The sequence below is a fragment of the Lemur catta genome, chromosome 11, assembly GCF_020740605.2.
Source record: "Lemur catta isolate mLemCat1 chromosome 11, mLemCat1.pri, whole genome shotgun sequence".
Taxonomy (NCBI): domain Eukaryota; kingdom Metazoa; phylum Chordata; class Mammalia; order Primates; family Lemuridae; genus Lemur; species Lemur catta.
The window spans coordinates 81,148,876-81,168,371 of record NC_059138.1 but is presented as its reverse complement, the minus strand read 5'-3'; the positions used below and the strand labels follow the sequence as shown (position 1 = coordinate 81,168,371).

The 19,496-nt window shown below is 37.5% G+C and overlaps 1 protein-coding gene across 1 annotated transcript in view; it reads left to right on the top strand.

The window, feature by feature from the left end:
- AOAH (acyloxyacyl hydrolase) overlaps positions 1-19,496 on the top strand; it is a 201,322-nt gene that overhangs the window by 129,682 nt on the left and 52,144 nt on the right. The window lies entirely within an intron of this gene.

Below are 19,496 nucleotides of genomic sequence, written 5' to 3'. Positions count from 1 at the left end.
CTTACAGTACAAAAGCAATGGTAGGTAAAACTACTGACACAGTGTAAATCAAGGCACTGGCACCAAACTGCATTAGTAGTCACTGTGTCTTCACCTCCACACACTCCCAGTTTATAACAAGGGGGGGAATCTTCCCTTAAAATTTTGCTCATGGAGCAGAAAAAAATTAATTGTATTAAATTTATTTTTAATAATTTAATCTGATGAAATATGAAATATGCATAAGGCACTTCTGCTGTGTTACCAATGATTAACAAAATATGATGGCTGCCCTAGAGAAAAGAACTTGTGGAGATGAGGTTGAGAATTGAGTTCGTTTTTCATGGAACAGCACTTTTACTGAAAAATGACCAGATAACAAACTATAGTTTTTCAGAGTTGAATATATGGCAGATGTATTATCTAAAATGAATGAGATGAACTTGTTGCTCAAGGAAAATAACTGACAGTATTGTTGCTAATCATAAAATTTGAGCTTTCAAAGAAAAATTTGAATTTTGCAAAAGTTGTATCTTCTATGAATTTGACAGCTTCCTAATACTTTAAGACTTTATTAACATTTGGAATATCTGCATAACTCAAGAACCAATATATTCTAAATGACTATTGTGTGATTATAAAATCATACATGGGTAAAAGATTCACTGAAAGTGCAGAATAGACCAGTGAATTTAATGTAACAAGGTGTTGCAAGGCCATTGATATAATTTCAAATTCCACATTGCAATTAATCAGTCTTTAAGAAACTACTACTTGCTGAGTTTTGGTGCAGCATCAAAGAAGGCTATCCATACTTATCTAAAAAGGATATTAAAATGTTACACCCTTTTCCAAATATGTGTATGTATAAGGCCAGATTTTCTTCATATACTTTCACCAAAACAACATATCACAACAGACTGAATGCAGATGCAAATGAATCTATTAATAATTAATCTTCTATTAATTAATGAATTAATTAATCCTCTATTAAGCCAGACATTTAAGAGATTTGTAAAAATGTAAAACACTGCCATTCTTCCATTCTTCTCACTAATTTAGGGAAGGATTTGGAACCTATTTTTTTTCCAGAAAAAATGTTATTTATATTACCATGTAATGGGTTTATTATTGGTATTTAAAATAAATTAATGACTAAATAGTTACTCAAATTTCCCCATTTTACTTTTTAATATAATAGATAGCGATAGCTCTAACACACATAAACAAAAGTTCTCTGGGATCCTCAATAATCTTCAGAGTGTAAAGCAACCCTGAGAGCAAAAGTGTGAGAATCTGTGTTCTAAGGAGTGAGTGTAAAAAAGAAACGTGGCTCATTGCAGAGGTTGGAGGGTGCCTATTTTTGGAGATCTGGGAAGAGAAGATTGACAAGGAACAGCCCTTAAAGTAGAAAGAAAACTGGAAGGGCTTGGAGTCCTGGAGGTCAAGAGAAAAAAGTGCTTCCCAAGGAGAAGTGACCCTCAGCCAGATGCTGCTGAAGGCAGAGGAGGATGAAAGCTGAGAAAGACCATGGGGCGCGCCTGACAGTGACTGGGAGAGATGTGGCCAGGAACGTTTCAGTGGCGCAGAGGAGGTGGGAGCCTGATTGGAGAGAATGGGTGCAGGAGGTGATGAGGTCAGTGCCGGTGAGCACGAACAACTCTTAACCAGGTCTGCTTCAGAGAAAAGGGGTGATGGCTGCAAGGGAATGACAGATCAGGAAGACTTTTTTACATGGAAAATCCTCCAGCATGCTTGTAGTGATAGGAGAGAGAGAAAGGGGATGAGGGAAAGGATGAGCCCTAGAGAAGGCAAAAAGGGATGGAATCCAGGCACCACTGGTGGGCAAGAAGGACCATCTGTAGGTATTGTGGCTCCTGGCGGAGGGAACTCTCCCTGCCACATACTGACAAATCCCTTCACCTGCAATGACTTCCACTTGTTCCTACTTATTTTTAAATTTTCATTTTTAATTACTCAAAATATGAATATATTTTCATTTTACAAAAAATACTGATGCATATAAAGTAAAAAGCCAAAGTCTCCCCTGTGTGTCCTCTAATGCAGCCCCTTTCCCAGAAGAAGGCTCTGTGAACAGTTTAGCGTAATTCTCTCCAGACCCTTTCTGTGTACTTATGTGCGTATATTTGCACATAAAGAAATGAGTACTTTGTTGGCATTGTCCCATACATGATATCATATTGTACATAATATACTATAAATTGATGCTTTGCCTTGACAACACTTCTTGCAGCACTTTCCATTTTTGTCCAATATTGCATAGTATTTCATAGTATAGTTGTTTCTTTTCCTACTGATGGTCATTCAACTTATCTCCAAAGTCTGATTATTCCCAATAATACTGCAATGAACATTCTGTACTGACTGTTTAGAATATGAGTGAGAATATCTTTAGAGAAAAGAATTGCTGTATCAAAATGTATTCATTTTTAATTTTTATGAGCCTCCCAAATAGGCTAACTCAATGAATATTCTCACAAATAGTGTATGAGAATATTTGTTTCCCCACATCCTGGTCAATACTAGATATTGTCCATCTTCATTTTTTCAAATATAATGACAATAAGTTATTGCTGTTCTTGTTTGTAGCCTCCTGACCACTAGTGTAATTGGGGCATCTGCCCTCATCTTTATCCTATCTAGTTCCTCTCTGCTCATGCTTGATGCAGAGAGCATCAAGATTTTCCATCTAAGCATGGACCCACTGCTCAGGGATCAGTCCCTCTAGGCAGCCTCTTCATACTAACCCTCGTCTGAACTAGATGATTCTCTTGTGAGCCCCCATACCAATGTCACCTCACTTATCATAACTGTTTAGTAATTCCTACTCCACGTGTCCCATGCCCAGACTCTGAGTATCTCAAGTCCAAGAATCAAGTGACTTCATTTTGTAGCCCTAGTAACCTGGCACAGTGTATGGCACATAGCAGGTACTCAGTAAAAGAATTGCTGAATCAGTTCATAAAAACATCACATTACCTTTGTAGAGTGCTTTACAATCTGCAAACCTCCTTTGCATGCATTTTCTCAGATTGCTTCAATCAAATCAGATTTGTAGGAATTAACATTTTGGAGGAAATGGAGTACAAACAGCATGAATTGAATCACCAGCTGCAGGATGTGATGTGTATAAAAATAAACCAGTGTAACTTAAACCCTTGGACTTCTAAGTGTGTGCTATAAAAAATGTTCTACAAGAAATTAACAAAATTCATTAAAACATTAAATCACACAATCAACATTAAAATATTTGCCATACAATCAACATTACAATATCAACCACACAATCAATGAATTGGAGAAAATGAATTTAAAAGAAATTTATCAATTCAGGTAGCCAAGTAGGAAAAAAATAAAACAAAGAACAGATTTGCTAACAGGTGAATTTGGTCAATAATAGGCCAAGTCTTGATGTAAATTTTTGCCCAGAATGATGTAATTTTGCAACCTAGGTTGATCAAAGTAAAGGAACACCTTTCAAACTCCTCTAATAGAATTTCAATTGAACCTGAGATTTTAGGCCTTCTCAATGCTCAAATGCAGATCACAGAGATAATTCATCAATATATCTTCAAAAACTATTCTGTGAAATACTAGCTTTACAAGATGCTAAAGGGTATTTTATTTCAATAGATTTAGGGAGTACAATTGTGGTTTTTTTACATGGATGAATTGTAGAATGCTGAAATAAGGGCTTTTAGTGTACCTCTCACCAAAATAGTGTACATTGTACCCAATAGGTATTTTTTAATCCCTCACCCCCTCCTTCACTTCCCCCTTCCTAGTTTCCAATGTTTATTACACCCATTTATGACCATTGTTTAGCTCCTACTTATATGTGAAAACACGTGGTATTTGTTTTTCCATTCCTGAGATACTTCACTCAGGATAATAGTCTCCAGTTCCATCAAAGTTGCTGCAAATGACATTATTTCATTCCTTTTTATGGCTAAGTAGTACTCCATGGGGTGTGTGTGTGTGTGTGTGTGTGTGTGTGTGTGTGTGTGTGTATACATACCACATTTTCTTTGTCCACTCATCAGTTGATGGACACTTAGGCTGGTTCCATATCTTTGCAATCATGAATTGTGCTGTGATAAACATTCAGGTATAAGTGTCTTTTTGACACAATGACTTCTTTTCCTTTGGGTAGATACCCAGTAGTGGAATTACTGGATTGAGTGAGGTAGGTACACTTTTAGTTCTTTGAGGAATTTCCGTACTGTTTTCCATAGAGGTTGTACTAATTGACATTCCCACCAACAGTGTATAAGCATTCCCTGTTCACTGCACCCATGCTGTTTTTTGACTTTTTAATAATGGCCATTCTGACAGGGGTAAAGTGGTATCTCATTGTAGTTTTAATTTGCATTTCTCTTATGATTAGTGATGTTGAGCATTTTTTCATATGTTTGTTGGACATTTGTATATCTTCTTTTGTTTTTTTTTTTTTTTTTTTTTTTTTTTTTGAGACAGAGTCTCACTTTGTTGCCCGGGCTAGAGTGAGTGCCGTGGCATCAGCCTAGCTCACAGCAACCTCAGACTCCTGGGCTTAAGCGATCCTACTGTCTCAGCCTCCCGAGTAGCTGGGACTACAGGCATGAGCCACCATGCCCGGCTAATTTTTTTGTATATATATTTTTAGTTGGCCAGATAATTTCTTTCTATTTTTTTTGGTAGAGACGGGGTCTCACTCTTGCTCAGGCTGGTCTCGAACTCCTGACCTCGAGCGATCCACCCGCCTCGGCCTCCCAGAGCTAGGATTACAGGCGTGAGCCACCGCGCCCGGCCTTGTATATCTTCTTTTGAAAGAAATCTATTCATGTCTTTTGCCCATTTGTTAATAGGGTTATTTGGCTCTTTCTTACTGATTTGTTTGAGTTCTTTGTAGATTCTGGATATTAGTCCTTTGTCAGAGGTATAGTTTGTGACTATTTTCTCCCATTTTGTAGACTGTCTATTTACTCCGTTGATAATTTTCTTTGCTGTCAGAAACTTTTTGGTTTAATTAAGTCCCATTTATTTATTTTTATTGCTGCTGTATTTGCTTTTGGGGTCTTAGTCATAAATTCTTTGCCTTGGCCAACATCCAAAAGAGTTTTTCCTACATTTTCTTCTAGAATTTTTATGGTTTCATGTCTTAAATTTAAGTCTTTAATCCATCTTGAGTTATTAATAATTTTTTTATATAGTGAGAGATAGGGATTCAGTTTCATTCTTCTGCAGGTGACTCTCCAATTTTCTCAGCACCATTTATTGAATAGGGCGTCCTTTCCCCAGTGTATGTTGTTGTCTGCTTTGTCAAAAATCAATTGGTTATAGCTGTAAGTTTTATTTCTAAGTTCTCTATTCTGATCCATTGATCTCTGTCAAGATTTAAGTCAAACAAGTTTTGGAAATGCTAGTTTAAATAAAGGGAAACAAGTTTTTCAGCGTAAGGCTTATCAGAGCCTTCAATACGCCAAAAAGCACTGTATATCTCCAACAAAATGTACACTATGAAACATTTCTTAAACTTATTTGACCACAGAACTACATAGAATTTGTATGTAGTTTGTCTGTTTTATGAGAAAGATACCTCTTCTCAGGAAACTGGTGTTTCATGGAGCATCCTTTGAAAAATGCTGTTTAGATCATTAAAGCAATCTTCTATGTCACAACTGATCTTTTCAGATTTACAAGCATCCACAGCTTTAAATCTCCCTGTTTTGTCACAGTTTGTTTACCCTAATACAGTGGGTTAGTATCAAATCTAGGGCTGGGAAAAGCCAGGATGGAGAGAGTTATAACTGCTCCAAGCTCAGAGAACAGCAGAGGAAGAAATCTCAGTGAGAGGTTAACCTAACAACAGGTAGAAAGACTTGTCTGAGTTTAGCAGCTCATGAATTATTGAACACAGTGCCCATGGAGTCTATTTTCTGTACTATTTTGCTAGTTCACATTGGAAATTTATCATGCTGTCCTGCTGATCTTTTTGTGTGTGAACTCCCAGGACCTCCTCTGTAGTCATCCTCACCCCTGCATAATTAGCCTGTTGCCAGACTCTATGAATGCACGAGTCATATTCTGCATGTTTATCACTCTCTGAGGCTGAATCTTGTTTGTTCTATGATGTGGTGAGTTAGGGGTTACACTGGGCTCTAGGATGTGGCTATCACCAAGGGCTGGAAAGGAATTTTAAAAGGTCTTTAATCTACCTCCTGGCCCCATGCTGGCTTGACCTCCATCCATATTAGAAAGAAAACTATCCACCCTTTTCTTAAAACTCCCCAGCAGAAAAGTTCCCTGGATAAAGCCTGCCTGGTCTCTAAGTCATCCGATTTTATCCAATCTGCTCCCCTGCCCTAACCTTTCACATCAAATGTCACCATTTGTCTCTCACCGGCCCTCCTACTGGCCTTCCAAGCCCATTTTTTATGACTTACTCCCTAAGATTCAATTTAATAGGGCCTCAGAATTTATACCAAACTATAATAGCTGTGCCTCTACAGAGGGTCAGAAGTGGCCTAAGAAATTTTACCAGAATATGATATGTCACTATTGCTTGAATCATATCACGCTTGGTTTATCCCAAAGACCTCTGTTAGGCTACTAAGCCTTTGGGAAAAATACTTTTGCCTCTCTCCAAGTAGGTTCTGCTTTGAGTCAACATAGGAGGTAACCATTTTTTCAGTTTTAAATCAACCCCTTTAATTTATCTGAATTATTCCAGAGGCCCATTCTTGGTATTACTCTGTTTTGTTTTACTAAGATGGGTGGGGCATTAGAAGGCTTTCAGAGAAAGTGGTTTTTGTGTTTCCTGAGTCAATGTTGGGGAAAGCAACAAGCCGCCATTCTGTTTGAGTTTTACCTATTTTGAATTATGGTGCTAGAAATCAAATTGTGACCAGTGCATCCTTAAATGAAATGTCTGTGCTGCCTGGGCCCTCCAGTAGATGAAGCTGCTAAAACTTGGAATTTGACATGGTGCACCCCTACACCTGTTCCTGATGTTGAGGATGTCAGTACTTTGACAACTGGGCAAGTGTTAGGGAAGAGAACTTATAAGTACCCTTCCTATGCACCCCTCAGATTACAAGACTGATTACAAGACTGAATGTAGCCACTTGTACTAGCCGATTGGACTGGGTTTTGTTGTGCAACAGAAGAAAAAGAGAGGAAAAAAAAAATCACACTGGGATACTTGAATCCTTGTGGAGACAGGGAAGGAGGGTATGGGGAATTTGAGACCAGAACAATCATTACAGTTTAACCTCATTGTGCATAGTATTCTAGAATCTTCAGCTTGTCTTATTAATATAAGTTCAAGTGACCCTGCATATAGATAACTTTCTATTAAGCAATCTTCTCAGTTTGTAGACATGTCAAAAGATGTATTGACCCCTTGATAAACTCAGGCTTTCTGAGCACTCCATGAGAAATGTAATTCTTAAAGTTTGTAAGAGAGATTATGTATTTGGGATGATGATGAAAGAAAACAGTATCTTTGATTACACGAAACATTTTCTAGAGCTTGGTACAAGACCATCATCCCAAAATTCTGGATGCTATTTCTAGTCAGAAATGTTAATGAAACTATCTCCTATTGGTAAAAATTTTTTATATTCTGATAATGGAAGTTGCAAGTAACTGTATCTATAATATTAATGCACACACTATGTACTCTCCATGAGCAGGTCATGAGCAAAACAATATTTTGGTACATACATCCCATTTTTAGAATTGTCGAAAATATATTTATGACTAAATATTTGTAACAATTACTTTCCAAAAGGAAAATAACCCCTCTTTATTGACTGTGAAATTATTTCAGTATTGGACTCAGATCTAACGTCCATTTCCCATCTGCTTTTCCCAAATATAATCAAATAGTCAAAGTAGGGCATAAACAATGCAGTGTATCAAGCGTTCGTTTCAGGCTTTTGGTAAGACAGCATATCGAACACAAGCATTTGCTTCTCTTCCTTCCAGAGCCCTATTCTAACAACAGTTAATGAATTTGTCCATAAGGACAAAGAGAAACAGGAAGAGCCAACAGCCAGAAAACACTAGAAGCCAGAAAGCAGAAGGACAAGCAGACTGGGGACTGACAGCAGATTTGGGAGAGATGCATCCTCAGCTAGTGGGAGGGAATGCCAAGAAGCAACACAGTTCATACTGCTGAACCCCTGAAAGACTTGAGGGTTGGCTATGGGTGGTAGCTCTAGAAGCAGAGGTGAGACTGAAGCCAGAAGTATTGGCAGAAAGATTGCTGAAGGGCAGTCAGCTGCTCAGATCCCTTCCCAACTGTCCACAGGTGGTCCACTGCCCACGCCCCCCCCATCCCCCATCACCCTGGAGTAAGACTAGAGCTTTATTCTCTAGAGAAGCTAAAATCAAGGGCCTCTAGACTGGGAGGCAACAAATTAAATGCGGAGTGTCCTGCTATAACACATGAATGCTGAGCGTTGAGGACCCTTCCCTACCCACCTGCAGAGTGTTGGTAACACAGCCTATACTCTCCTGGCTACAGGCTAGATGACCCTGCCCTGGAGGATCCGAACATTCCCAAAGGGAAAAGCACCAAAGATGCTGACAGCCCAATTCCCTGAGAAAGGCCCAGATGCTCACCCTACAGTGAGGGCCATCGTCAATAAGCACACCCAGGGGCCCAGTTTCCAATCAAAATAAGTCAGCTTTTTAGTTTGCAATTAGTTTCAATATTTAGATATAAGCCAACAGCCCAGGATCATCAGACATATCAAAGAAACCTTAAACATGAAAGACAATACAAAAAAATAAAACAACTTAGGGAAACAGAGACTATGCACTAAAGGAGAAATCCTTTTGAAAAAACTCTACTGTTCTACTTACAAAAATAACTAAAATTAATATCTTTGAAAAAGACAAAAGAAGATATTACATTCATAAAACAAGAACGTTATACTAAAATTAAAAGAATATTCAAAAAAACAAAAACAATCACTTGGAAATTATACCGGTGGCAGCAGATGATTTTCATAGGAAGGCTGAAAAACAAAGTTGAGGTTATTATCCATGTGTTTTAGCAGGATACTCTTCAGCAAAAAAATAGAGAAAAAGGACAAAAACATGAAAATAGGACAGAAAAACTGGGAAAATCAGCATACCAGTTTAGTTAACCCAATATCCAAAAATAGTTATAGAAAAAGAAAGAAAAATCAACAATGAAATAATTTCAGAACATGTCTCAGAACCGAGTGACATGAATTTCTAGGTTGAAAGAGTCCACCAAATGTCTAACACCATGAATGAAAATACACCTTTGCCAAGCCTGCCATCGTAACATTTTAAAACACTTGGAACAAGATGCTACTACAGGCTTTTAAAGGACCAAGACACAGAATGGCTTTATACTTAACAACAACACTGGGGAGGCTAGAAACCAATTCCTTCAAACTTCTGAGGGAAAATGATCTTAACCTAGAATTCTGTAACCATCTGTTCCAGTTATCTATTGTTGTGTAACAAAATATTCCAAACTTTAGTGGCTTAAAACAACAGCCACTTTTATTATATCTTGCAATTTGGGGGGATCAGGAATCAGGCAGAGCTTGACTAGCCAGTTCTCCCTCTTCATAGGACATTGCCTGTGGTTACTTGATGATAGTCACCTAATGGGTAGGCTGGGCTGGAAGACCTAAGGTGGCTTCACTCGCATGATGGGTGTCCAGGAAAGGGCAGATAGAAGGCTCGATGTAGCTGGGTCCCTCTTCCTTTCCATGTAGGGTCTTTTTTAAAAACTATACTTTATTTTGTTGAGCAGTTTTAGGCTTATAGAAAAAATGAGCGGAAAGTACAGAGTTTCCAAATAGTGCCTCACCTCCTCCGCAATTTCCCCTATTATTTTTTTTTCTTTTTTCTTTTTTTTTAATCCTGAATTTTAGAAGGAAGTTTGACACTTTTCCCCTATTATTCACATCTTTCATTAGTGTGGTACATTTGTTACAAATGAAGAGCCAATACTTACACATCATTAAAGTCCATAGTTTCCATTAGGGTTCTCTCTTTGTGTTATATGTTCTATGGAGGTTTTTGTTTGTTTGTTTTAATAGATTTAGGGCGTACAAGTTGAATTCTGTTACATGTGTATATTGTACAGTGGTAAAGTCTAGGCTTTTAGTGTACCCATCACCCAAAGTTCTACGGGTTTTGATAATTGCATAATGACAGGTAACCACCATTATAGTATCATGCAGATTAGATTGCCACTGTCCTAAAAATCCACTGTGCTTCCCCTATTCATCCTTCTCTTTCTTTCCCCAAACCTCTGGCAACCACTGATCTTTTTATTGTCTCCATAGTTTTGCCTTTTTCAGAATGTCGCATAGTTGGAATGATGTAATATGTACCCTTTTCAGACTGGCTTCTTTCACTTGACATTATGCATTTAAGGTTCTCCCAGGTATTTTCATGGCCTGATAGCTTATTTCTTGAGTTATCACTGAATTTCCCATTGTATGGCTGTACCATAGTTTGTTTTTCCATTCATCTACTGAAGGACATCTTGGTTGCTTCCAGGGTATGATCTTCTTACATAGTAATAAGGGTCTCTAACAGGGTAGCCAGACTTCTTATACAATTGCTAAGGGCTCCAAGAGACTAAAGTGGCCAGGTATCTTAAAAGTCAGCCCCAGAATCAGCATAGTGTCTCATCTGCCAAACTCTATTGGTCAAAGAAGTCATAGGCCAGCCCAGATTCAAGGGTAGAGGAGTCAAAGATAATGTGCCACATCAGGCAACAAGAGACAAATTCTGATTGTCTTGGAGGCATATTTCCTTCATCCTTTGGACAGCTTAGCAAGAAGCTGATCCATCATTTTGGGGGCTCCTACTTTTTAATAAAGCAATTACCTATGTAAAAAAATCTATTATTGAGGGGCTTTGAGATGGCTGCCCAGAGGCATCTGGTACTCATCTCATCCACAAAGAAGAAACAAATAACAAATAGATTATCATGCCTCAAATAAATCATAAGACAGAATGCTGGAATTCAACAGAAAAGTGAGAGGAAATCCCTAAGGCAAGGAAGGAGAATGAAGAGGTGGCCTGCTCAGCCAACATTGGGTAAGAGCCTGGAGAGGCTCCCCAGTGCAATGAAAGGGTAAGTGAGTGACTCCAGAGTACACATTCCCATCACGGATGCCTACAATCCTAGGCACAAGAGATGCTCTCGACCTATGAGGGCCCTAGGACTAATATAGGGAGCTACCCGGAGACTATATGACAGCATTGCTATAGAAAGGGAGCTCAGGCTGAGTCCACACACCTCCCCAAGTCCTAAGGAGTCACAGCAAGGTGCCATATTGAGAGTGCAGCCCCCACCAGACTGTATCCTTCCCTGGGGCACAACAACCCCAGCATCTCCACATCCATGAGGCTCCATTGAGAGAAAGAAAGAAACAAAAGATAAATAAAACTACCAGAAATCAATTAATAAAATGACAGGAATAAGCCCTTACATATCAATAATAACCTTGAATGCAAATAGATTAAACTTTACATTTAAAAGATACAGATTGCCTGAATAAATATAAACACATGGCCTGCCTATATACTGCCTATGAGAAACTCAACTCACCCATAAAGACACATATAGACTGAAAGTAAAGGGATAGAAAAAGATATTCCATGCAAAGGAAAACCAAAAACAAGCAGGAGTAGCTATGTTTATATGAGATAAAACAGATTGTAAGCCAAAAACAGTAAAAAGAGACAAAGAAAGTCATTATATAATTACAAAGGGATAAATTTAGCAAGAGGATATAATAACAGCAGAGTACCCTGATATATAAAGCAAATATTATTAGATCTAAAGGGAGAGATAGACCTTAACACACTAATAGTTGGGGACTTCAGCACCTCACTATCAGCATTAGACACATAATCTAGACAGAAAATTAATAAAGAAACACTGGATTTAAGCTGCACTTTAGAACCAATGGACCTAACAGACATTAAATGTTTACAGAACATTTAATTCAAAATCTATAGAATACACATACTTCTCATCAGCACATGGGACATTCTCCAGTGTAGACCATATGTTATGACACAAAACCAGTCTTCATAAATTTGAAAAAAATCAAAATCACATCAAATATCTTCTCAGAGTAAAATGAAATAAAACTAGAAATCAATAACAAGAGGTACTTTGGTGGTTGGGGGCCCTCCCTCACCCCAGAACCCACATCTCAGGGTCACCCCTGTGACCGTGTCAATAAAGATTGTCTTTGCAAAAAAAAAAAAAAAAAGGAGGTACTTTGGAAGCTGAACAAATACATAGAAATTAAACAGCATGCTCCTGAATGACCATTGTGTCAAGGAAGAAATTAAGAAAAAGAATTCTTGAAACAAATAAAAATCAAAATACAACATACCAAAACCTACAGGATATAGCAAAAGCACTACTAAGAGGGAAGGTTATAGCAATAAACACCTACATCAAAAAGTAGAAAGATTTCAAATAAACAATCTAACAATACACCTTAAGAAACTAGAAAAGCAAGAACAAACCAAACCCAAAATTAGTAGAAGGGAAAGAGATAATAAAGATCAGAGCAGATCTAAACAAAAATAGAGACTAAGAAAACAATACAAAGGATCAATAAAACTAAAAGTTGGGGTTTTGTTTAAAGATAAACACAATCAATAAACCTCTAACTAAACTAAGCAAGAAAAAAGACCAAAAATAAATAAAGTCAGAAACAAAAAAGGAGACATTACAACTGATACCACAAAAATCATCAGAGACTATTATGAGCAACTATGCACTAACAAACTATTAATAGAAAACCTAGAGGAAATGGAGAAATTCCTGAAAACATATAACCTAGCAAGATTGAATCAGAAAGAAATAGAAAGCCTGAACAAACCGATGACAAGTAATGAGATTGAATCAGTAATAAAAATCTCCCAACAAAGAAAAGTCCAGGACCTACTGGGTTCATTGCTGAATTCTACCAGACTTACAAAGAAGAACTAACACCAGTTATCCTCAAACTCTTCCAAAAATTGAGGCCAGCATTACCGCATATTAAAACCAGTTAAGGATGTAACAAAAAAGGAAAACTATAAGACAATACCCCTGATGAACACAGACACAAAAATCCCCAACAAATACTAGCAAACCAAATACAACAGTACATCAAAAAAAAATAAAACACCACGATCAGATGGGATTTATCCCAGGGATTCAAGGATGTTTCAACATATGTAAATCAATAAAGGTGATACATCACATCAATAGAATGAAGAACAAAAACTATAGGATCATCTCAGTAGATGCAGAAAAAATAATTTGATAAAATTCAATATCCCTTCATGATAAAAGCTCTCAACAAAGTACGCATAGAAGGAACATACCTCAACATAATAAACGCCATATATCAAGAACCCACAGCTAACATCATACTGAATGGGGAAAAGATGAATACCTTTCCCCTAAGGACTGGAACAAGGCAAGGATGCCCACTTACACCACTCCTATTCAAAATAGTACTGAAAGTCCTGGCCAGAATAATCAGACAAGAAGGAGAAATAAAAGGCATTCAAATTGGAAAGAAGAAGTCAAATTGTTCCTCTTTGCAGAAGACATGATCTTATATATAGAAAAACCTAAAGACTCCACCAAAAAGTTCTTAGATCTGATAAATCTGTAAAGTTGCAGGATATGAAATCAACATACAAAGATCAGTAGTGTTTCTGTACAGTGAACTAGCTGAGAAGGAAATCAAGAAGGCAATACCATTAAGATAGCTGTAAAAAGTAAAATAAAATATCTAAGAATAAATTTACCCAAGGAGGTCAATGACCTCTACAAGGAAAATTACAAAACTCTAATGAAAGACATTAAAGAGAAAATAACAAATGGAAATACATTCCATGCTCATGAATCAAAGGAATTAATATTGTTAAAATGACCATACTATCCAAAGCAATTTGTAGGTTCGTTACTCTCCTTATCAAACTACCAGTGCAGTTTTTCACAGAAATAGAAAAAAAAAATCCTAAAATTCATATGGAGCCAAAGAAGAGCCCAAATAGCCCAAGCAATACTGAGCAAAAAAAACAAAGCTGGAGAGCTCACACTACCTGACTTCAAAATATATTACAAGACTTTAGTAACCAAAATAGCATGTCAGCATGTTATTGGTATAAAAACAGACACATAGACCAATGGAACATAATAGAGAACCTAGAAATAAATTTATATATTTATAATAAACTGGTTTTTGACTAAGGAAGAACATACATTGGGAAAAGGACACCTTCTTCAACAAATGGTACTAGGGAAATTGGATATCCATATGAAGAAAAATGAAACTTAACCCCTGTCTCTCACCATATACAAAAATCAACTCAAGATTGATTACAGATTTAAAACATAAGACCAAAAACTATAAAACTATTAGAAGAAAACATAAGGGAAACATTTCAGGACATTGGTCTAGGCAAAGATTTATGGCTAAGACCTCAAAATCATAGGCAAAAAATAAATAAAAATAGACAAACGGGACTTTATTAAACTAAAATCCTTCTGCAGAGCAAAGGAAACAATCAACAGAGTGAAAAGACAACCTACAGAATGGGAGAAAATATTTGCAAATTATTCATTCAACAAGGGACCAATATCCAGAATATACAAGGAACTCAACTCAACAACAAAAAAACAAATAATTCCATTAAAAAGTAGACAAAGACATGAATAGACTTTTCTCAAAAGAAGACATACAAATGGCTAACAGGTATATGAAAAAATGCTCAACATCACTAGTCATCAGAGAAATGCAAATCAAAACCACAAGGAGACATCATTTTAGCCCAGTTAGAATGACTATTATTAAAAAGACCAAAAAATAACAGATGCTGGCAAGCATGTGGTGAAAAGGTATTAATACCTCTTATACACTATTGAGAATGTAAATCCCAACTACTGTGGAAAACAGTTTGAAGATTTCTCACAAACCTGAAAATAGAACTACCATCAATCCAGCAACCCCACTACTGAGCGTCTAGCCAAAGGAAAAGAAATCAGTATATCAAAAAGATATCTGTACCCTCATGTTTATTGCAGCCCTATTCACAATAGCAAAGGTATGGCATCAACCTAAGTGTCCCTCAGTGAACAAGTGGTGTGTGTGTACACACAATGGTATACTACTCAGCCACAGAAAAAATGAAATTCTGTCATTTGCAGCAATATGAATGGAACTAGAGGTCATCATGTTAAGTGAAATAATCTAGACACAGAAAGCCAAGTATCATATGTTCTCACTTATATGTGAAAACCAAAAAAGTTGATCTTATGGAGGTAGAGAGTAGAATGATAGATTCCAGAGTCTGGGAAGGATGATGTGGGGTTGGGAAAATGAAGAGAGGTGAATTAATGTGTACAAACATACAGTTAGATAGAAGGAATAAGTTCTAATGTTCATTAGCAAAATAGGGTGACTATAGTTAACAACAGTGTATTGTATATTTCAAAATAGCTGGAGAGGACAAAATGTTCCAACACATAAGCATGATAAATACTTGAGGTGGTAGACACCCTAAATACCCTGACTTGATCATTACACATTCTATGCATGTAACAAAATATCACATGTACCCCATAAGTATGTACAAATATGTATCAACAAAAAATAAATAAATAAAAATAATTAGGCTGAGTGAAAGAAAAAAATAAATGTATTATTATTATTATTATGACATAGTGACTTAGAAACACTGCAACCCTTTTTTCCCAATAATATGTAAAGTGCTAAGGAGCAAAGTTCCTGTCCCAGAGGTGTCTTGTTTAGCTGTATCATATCTAAGACATCTTTCTATAGGATAATGAGAACTCAGCGACCATGTGAACTCTGCTACTTCTCCACTTCAAGTTTTTCCCCAATAAGTTCAGTTAACTCTATTTATATTTAAACTTATGGTGCAAGCTGTGTTTCTGGGCCCACCTTACACATCACCAGCAATCAAATCAAAGAATAAAAACATTTTCAGATATACAAGTGCTAAGAAAAATAATGATGCTTCCCGCACACCCTTCAAAGTTATTTAAAAGTATTCTTTATCAAAAATAAGAAATATAGTCCTCCAGGAAATAAGAGCTCTAACAACCCAGGAAGAAGGGAAGGGAATTTCCAGGATAATAGAGAAAGGAGCTCCCAGGATACCGACTGTGCACCAGGGTGAGGACAAAAAGTCCAGATCGAAGCAGGTCAACAGGCTCCAGAAGTGATTTTTACAAGAAAATGTAATTAACAAATTATCTAGTAAATTGGAGCATATTGAAAGGAGATTAAGCAACTGTAGAATATTTAAGGGTCAGTTGATGATAAATACTTAAAAAATTAAGCAAAGAAGAAAAGACAGCTATTATCTCCAGGGAAATAAAAAAGTTATAAGAAAAAAAAAACAATCATTGATCAGTTGTGAATAGCTAAATCCTCCTCTTCCAGAGTAACAAGTGAAAGACTAAAAATCAAGATAATGTCAAAGACTAAAAATGAAGAAGTAGCCTTAAAAGTATGTTATTTAGAGATAAGGAGAAAAAGACCAAAAGACTCCGCCAATCGATGTTGAAATTAGTTGCCTCTGGGAAGGAGAAATGGGGAGGGGAGAGAAGTGTGGGATTGCTGCTTATTATTACAAGTCTTACATACACAAATAGTTAAACTATTTGGCTCTATAAGACTTACCACCTCAGATCTTGTAGAATATCACCTTTGCAATTAGACTTCCTCTGGCCACTCTAATCCTTGTCTCCTTTCCTCCCTCCCCGCCTTTGTTTTTCATAGAATTTATCACTTTCTAGCATACTCTATAATTTGCTTACTTATGATGTTTAGTGTTTTTATCTGTCTTTTCCTGCTGGAATATCAACAACACAGAGGCAGAGATCATGTCTTTTGTTTGCCCATATAATGCAAGTGCCTAGAACAGTACCTGGAACATAGTAGGTGCTCAATAAACATCTATTGAGTAAATCTGCTATCCCCAACCCCTGGGCTGCAGACCAGTATGGGTCTGTGACCTGTTAGGGACCAGGCTGCAGAACTCCGCCCCCACCCCCCCATCCATGGAAAAATTGTCTTCTGGGGGAAAGGGCCCCCCACCCCACATGTGGTGCACAGCAGGAGGTGAGTGGCGGGTGAGGAAGCAAAGCTTCATCCATATTTACAGTCACTGCTCCCCTCCCCATCACCTGCATCACTGCCTGAGCTCCACCTCCCCAAACCCTGTCCGTGGAAAACTTGTCTTCCATGAAACCGATCCCTGGTGCCAAAAAAGTTGAGGACCACTGGAATAAATGAATTTAATTTTTAAACTATGTGCATGGGTAGCTTTGATTTAAAAAAAAAAAAAAAATACTTAATTCACCTGAAAATTCTACCACAAAGCAAAAACTCCATACATAAAACATCTTGGTCATCTATTAAAAAACATGATCATTAGTTTTCTCAGACTTCAAAAAAGAATACTATTTTCAGGCATCATGAATGCCCAAACAGGATACATGCGTACCTTTCTGAAGCAATGATACAACTGCCAACCACTGTAATACAAGAAGTAAGATTTACATAGCACATACATAACAATAGTTATTGTATGTAAGGTTGTGAGATAGGAAATTATTATAACAAAAGGAAGATAAAAGACATTTGAAGAGTAATCAAATATTTTTGAGTTAAATTGTTATTCATTAGTTTATATCTGGTCTTGTTTCAAAAAGGATTTTAGGAAGCCTATGGTAGTTTAGAGAATATAATATCAAAAAATGGGCAAAGGACATGAATAGAAATTTTTCAAAAGAAGACATAAGAATGGCCAAAAAACATATCAAAAAATGCTCAACATCCCTAATCATCAGGGAAATGCAAATCAAAACCACAATGAGATACCACTTAACTCCGGTGAGAATGGCCTTTATCAAAAAATCCCAAAACAACACATGTTGGCGTGGATGCGGAGAGACAGGAACACTCATACACTGCTGGTGGGAATGCAAACTAGTGCAACCCCTATGGAAAGCAATATGGAGATACCTTAAACAGATTCAAGTAGACCTACCATTTGATCCAGCAATCCCATTATTGGGCATATACCCAGAAGAACAAAAGTCATTCTTTAACAAAAACACCTGTACCCGAATGTTTATAGCAGCACAATTTACAATCGCAAGGATGTGGAAACAACCCAAGTGCCCATCAATCCACGAATGGATTAGTAAACTGTGGTATATGTATACCATGGAGTACTACTCAGCTATAAGAAATAACAATGATACGACATCTCTTTGGTTCTCCTGGAGAGAGCTGGAACCCATTATACTAAGTGAAGTATCCAAAGAATGGAAAAACAAGCATCACATGTACTCACCAGAAAACTGGTTTCCCTGATCATCACCTAAATGTACATCAGGGAAGGATACCAATTGGATATCAGACTGGGATGGGGGGGTGGCGGGAGGGGATGGGTGTATGCCTACATGATGAGTGCGTTGCACACCCTCTGGGGAATGGTCATGCTTGAAGGTGCAGACCCGGGGAGGTGGGGGGGGAGGGGATGGAGGTATGACTACATGATGAGTGCCAGGTGCACTGTCGGGAGAATGAGAACGGACGCGCTTGGGACTCTGACTCGGGGGGATGGGTGGGACATGGAAAATGTATATAACCTAAACTTATGTACCCCCATGATGAGCTGAAATTAAAAAAATATATATATAATAAAAAAAAAAAATTACATTTAAATTAAACTAAAAGCTTAGAAGAAGAAAATGGAAATCAAAGATGGGACAAAGGGAAGCTGAGAAAATGACTTAAAATTTGTACAATCATAGCCTGACACTGGTGTCAAATCTGTCTGTAAGTTCTGTGTCTATCAGTATTTGATTCAGCTGCTATTAACAGTGAGACTCAACATACGGGAAGTTTAAATAAGACAACACATGAGTCTATTTCTCTCACACAGAGAAGTTCACAGATGTGCAGTCTAGGACTGGTTTGGGAGCTCAACTTTACCTAGTGCCCGAGGATCCAAGCTCCTTTCAGCTCACCCCTAAGAAACAGTACCAGAAAGCCACTAAATACTTCTTTACAAGGTCTTGCTATGTTGCCCAGGCTGAATTCAAACTCCTAGACTCAAGCGATCCTCCCAGCTCAGTCACCAGTGTAGCTGGGATTACAGGCGTGCGCCATGGTGCCCAGCTGCCACTGGGTGCTTCTAATTCCATCCCATTGCCCAGAACTCAGTGACTGACATGCCACTCCTAACTGCTGGGAAAGCTGGGAAATGCAGTCATCATTCCTGGCAGACACGGGTCCTGCTGCAAAATCTGTTATAACAAACGAAGGGGAGAATAGATCTGAAGGACAACAAGAGTGTCGGCCACAGCTTCATGGTCAGGTTCAAAATAACAGAGTTGATAAAGACGAGCAATTGCTCAAGAAATATACAGCAGTTCTTGGTAAAAA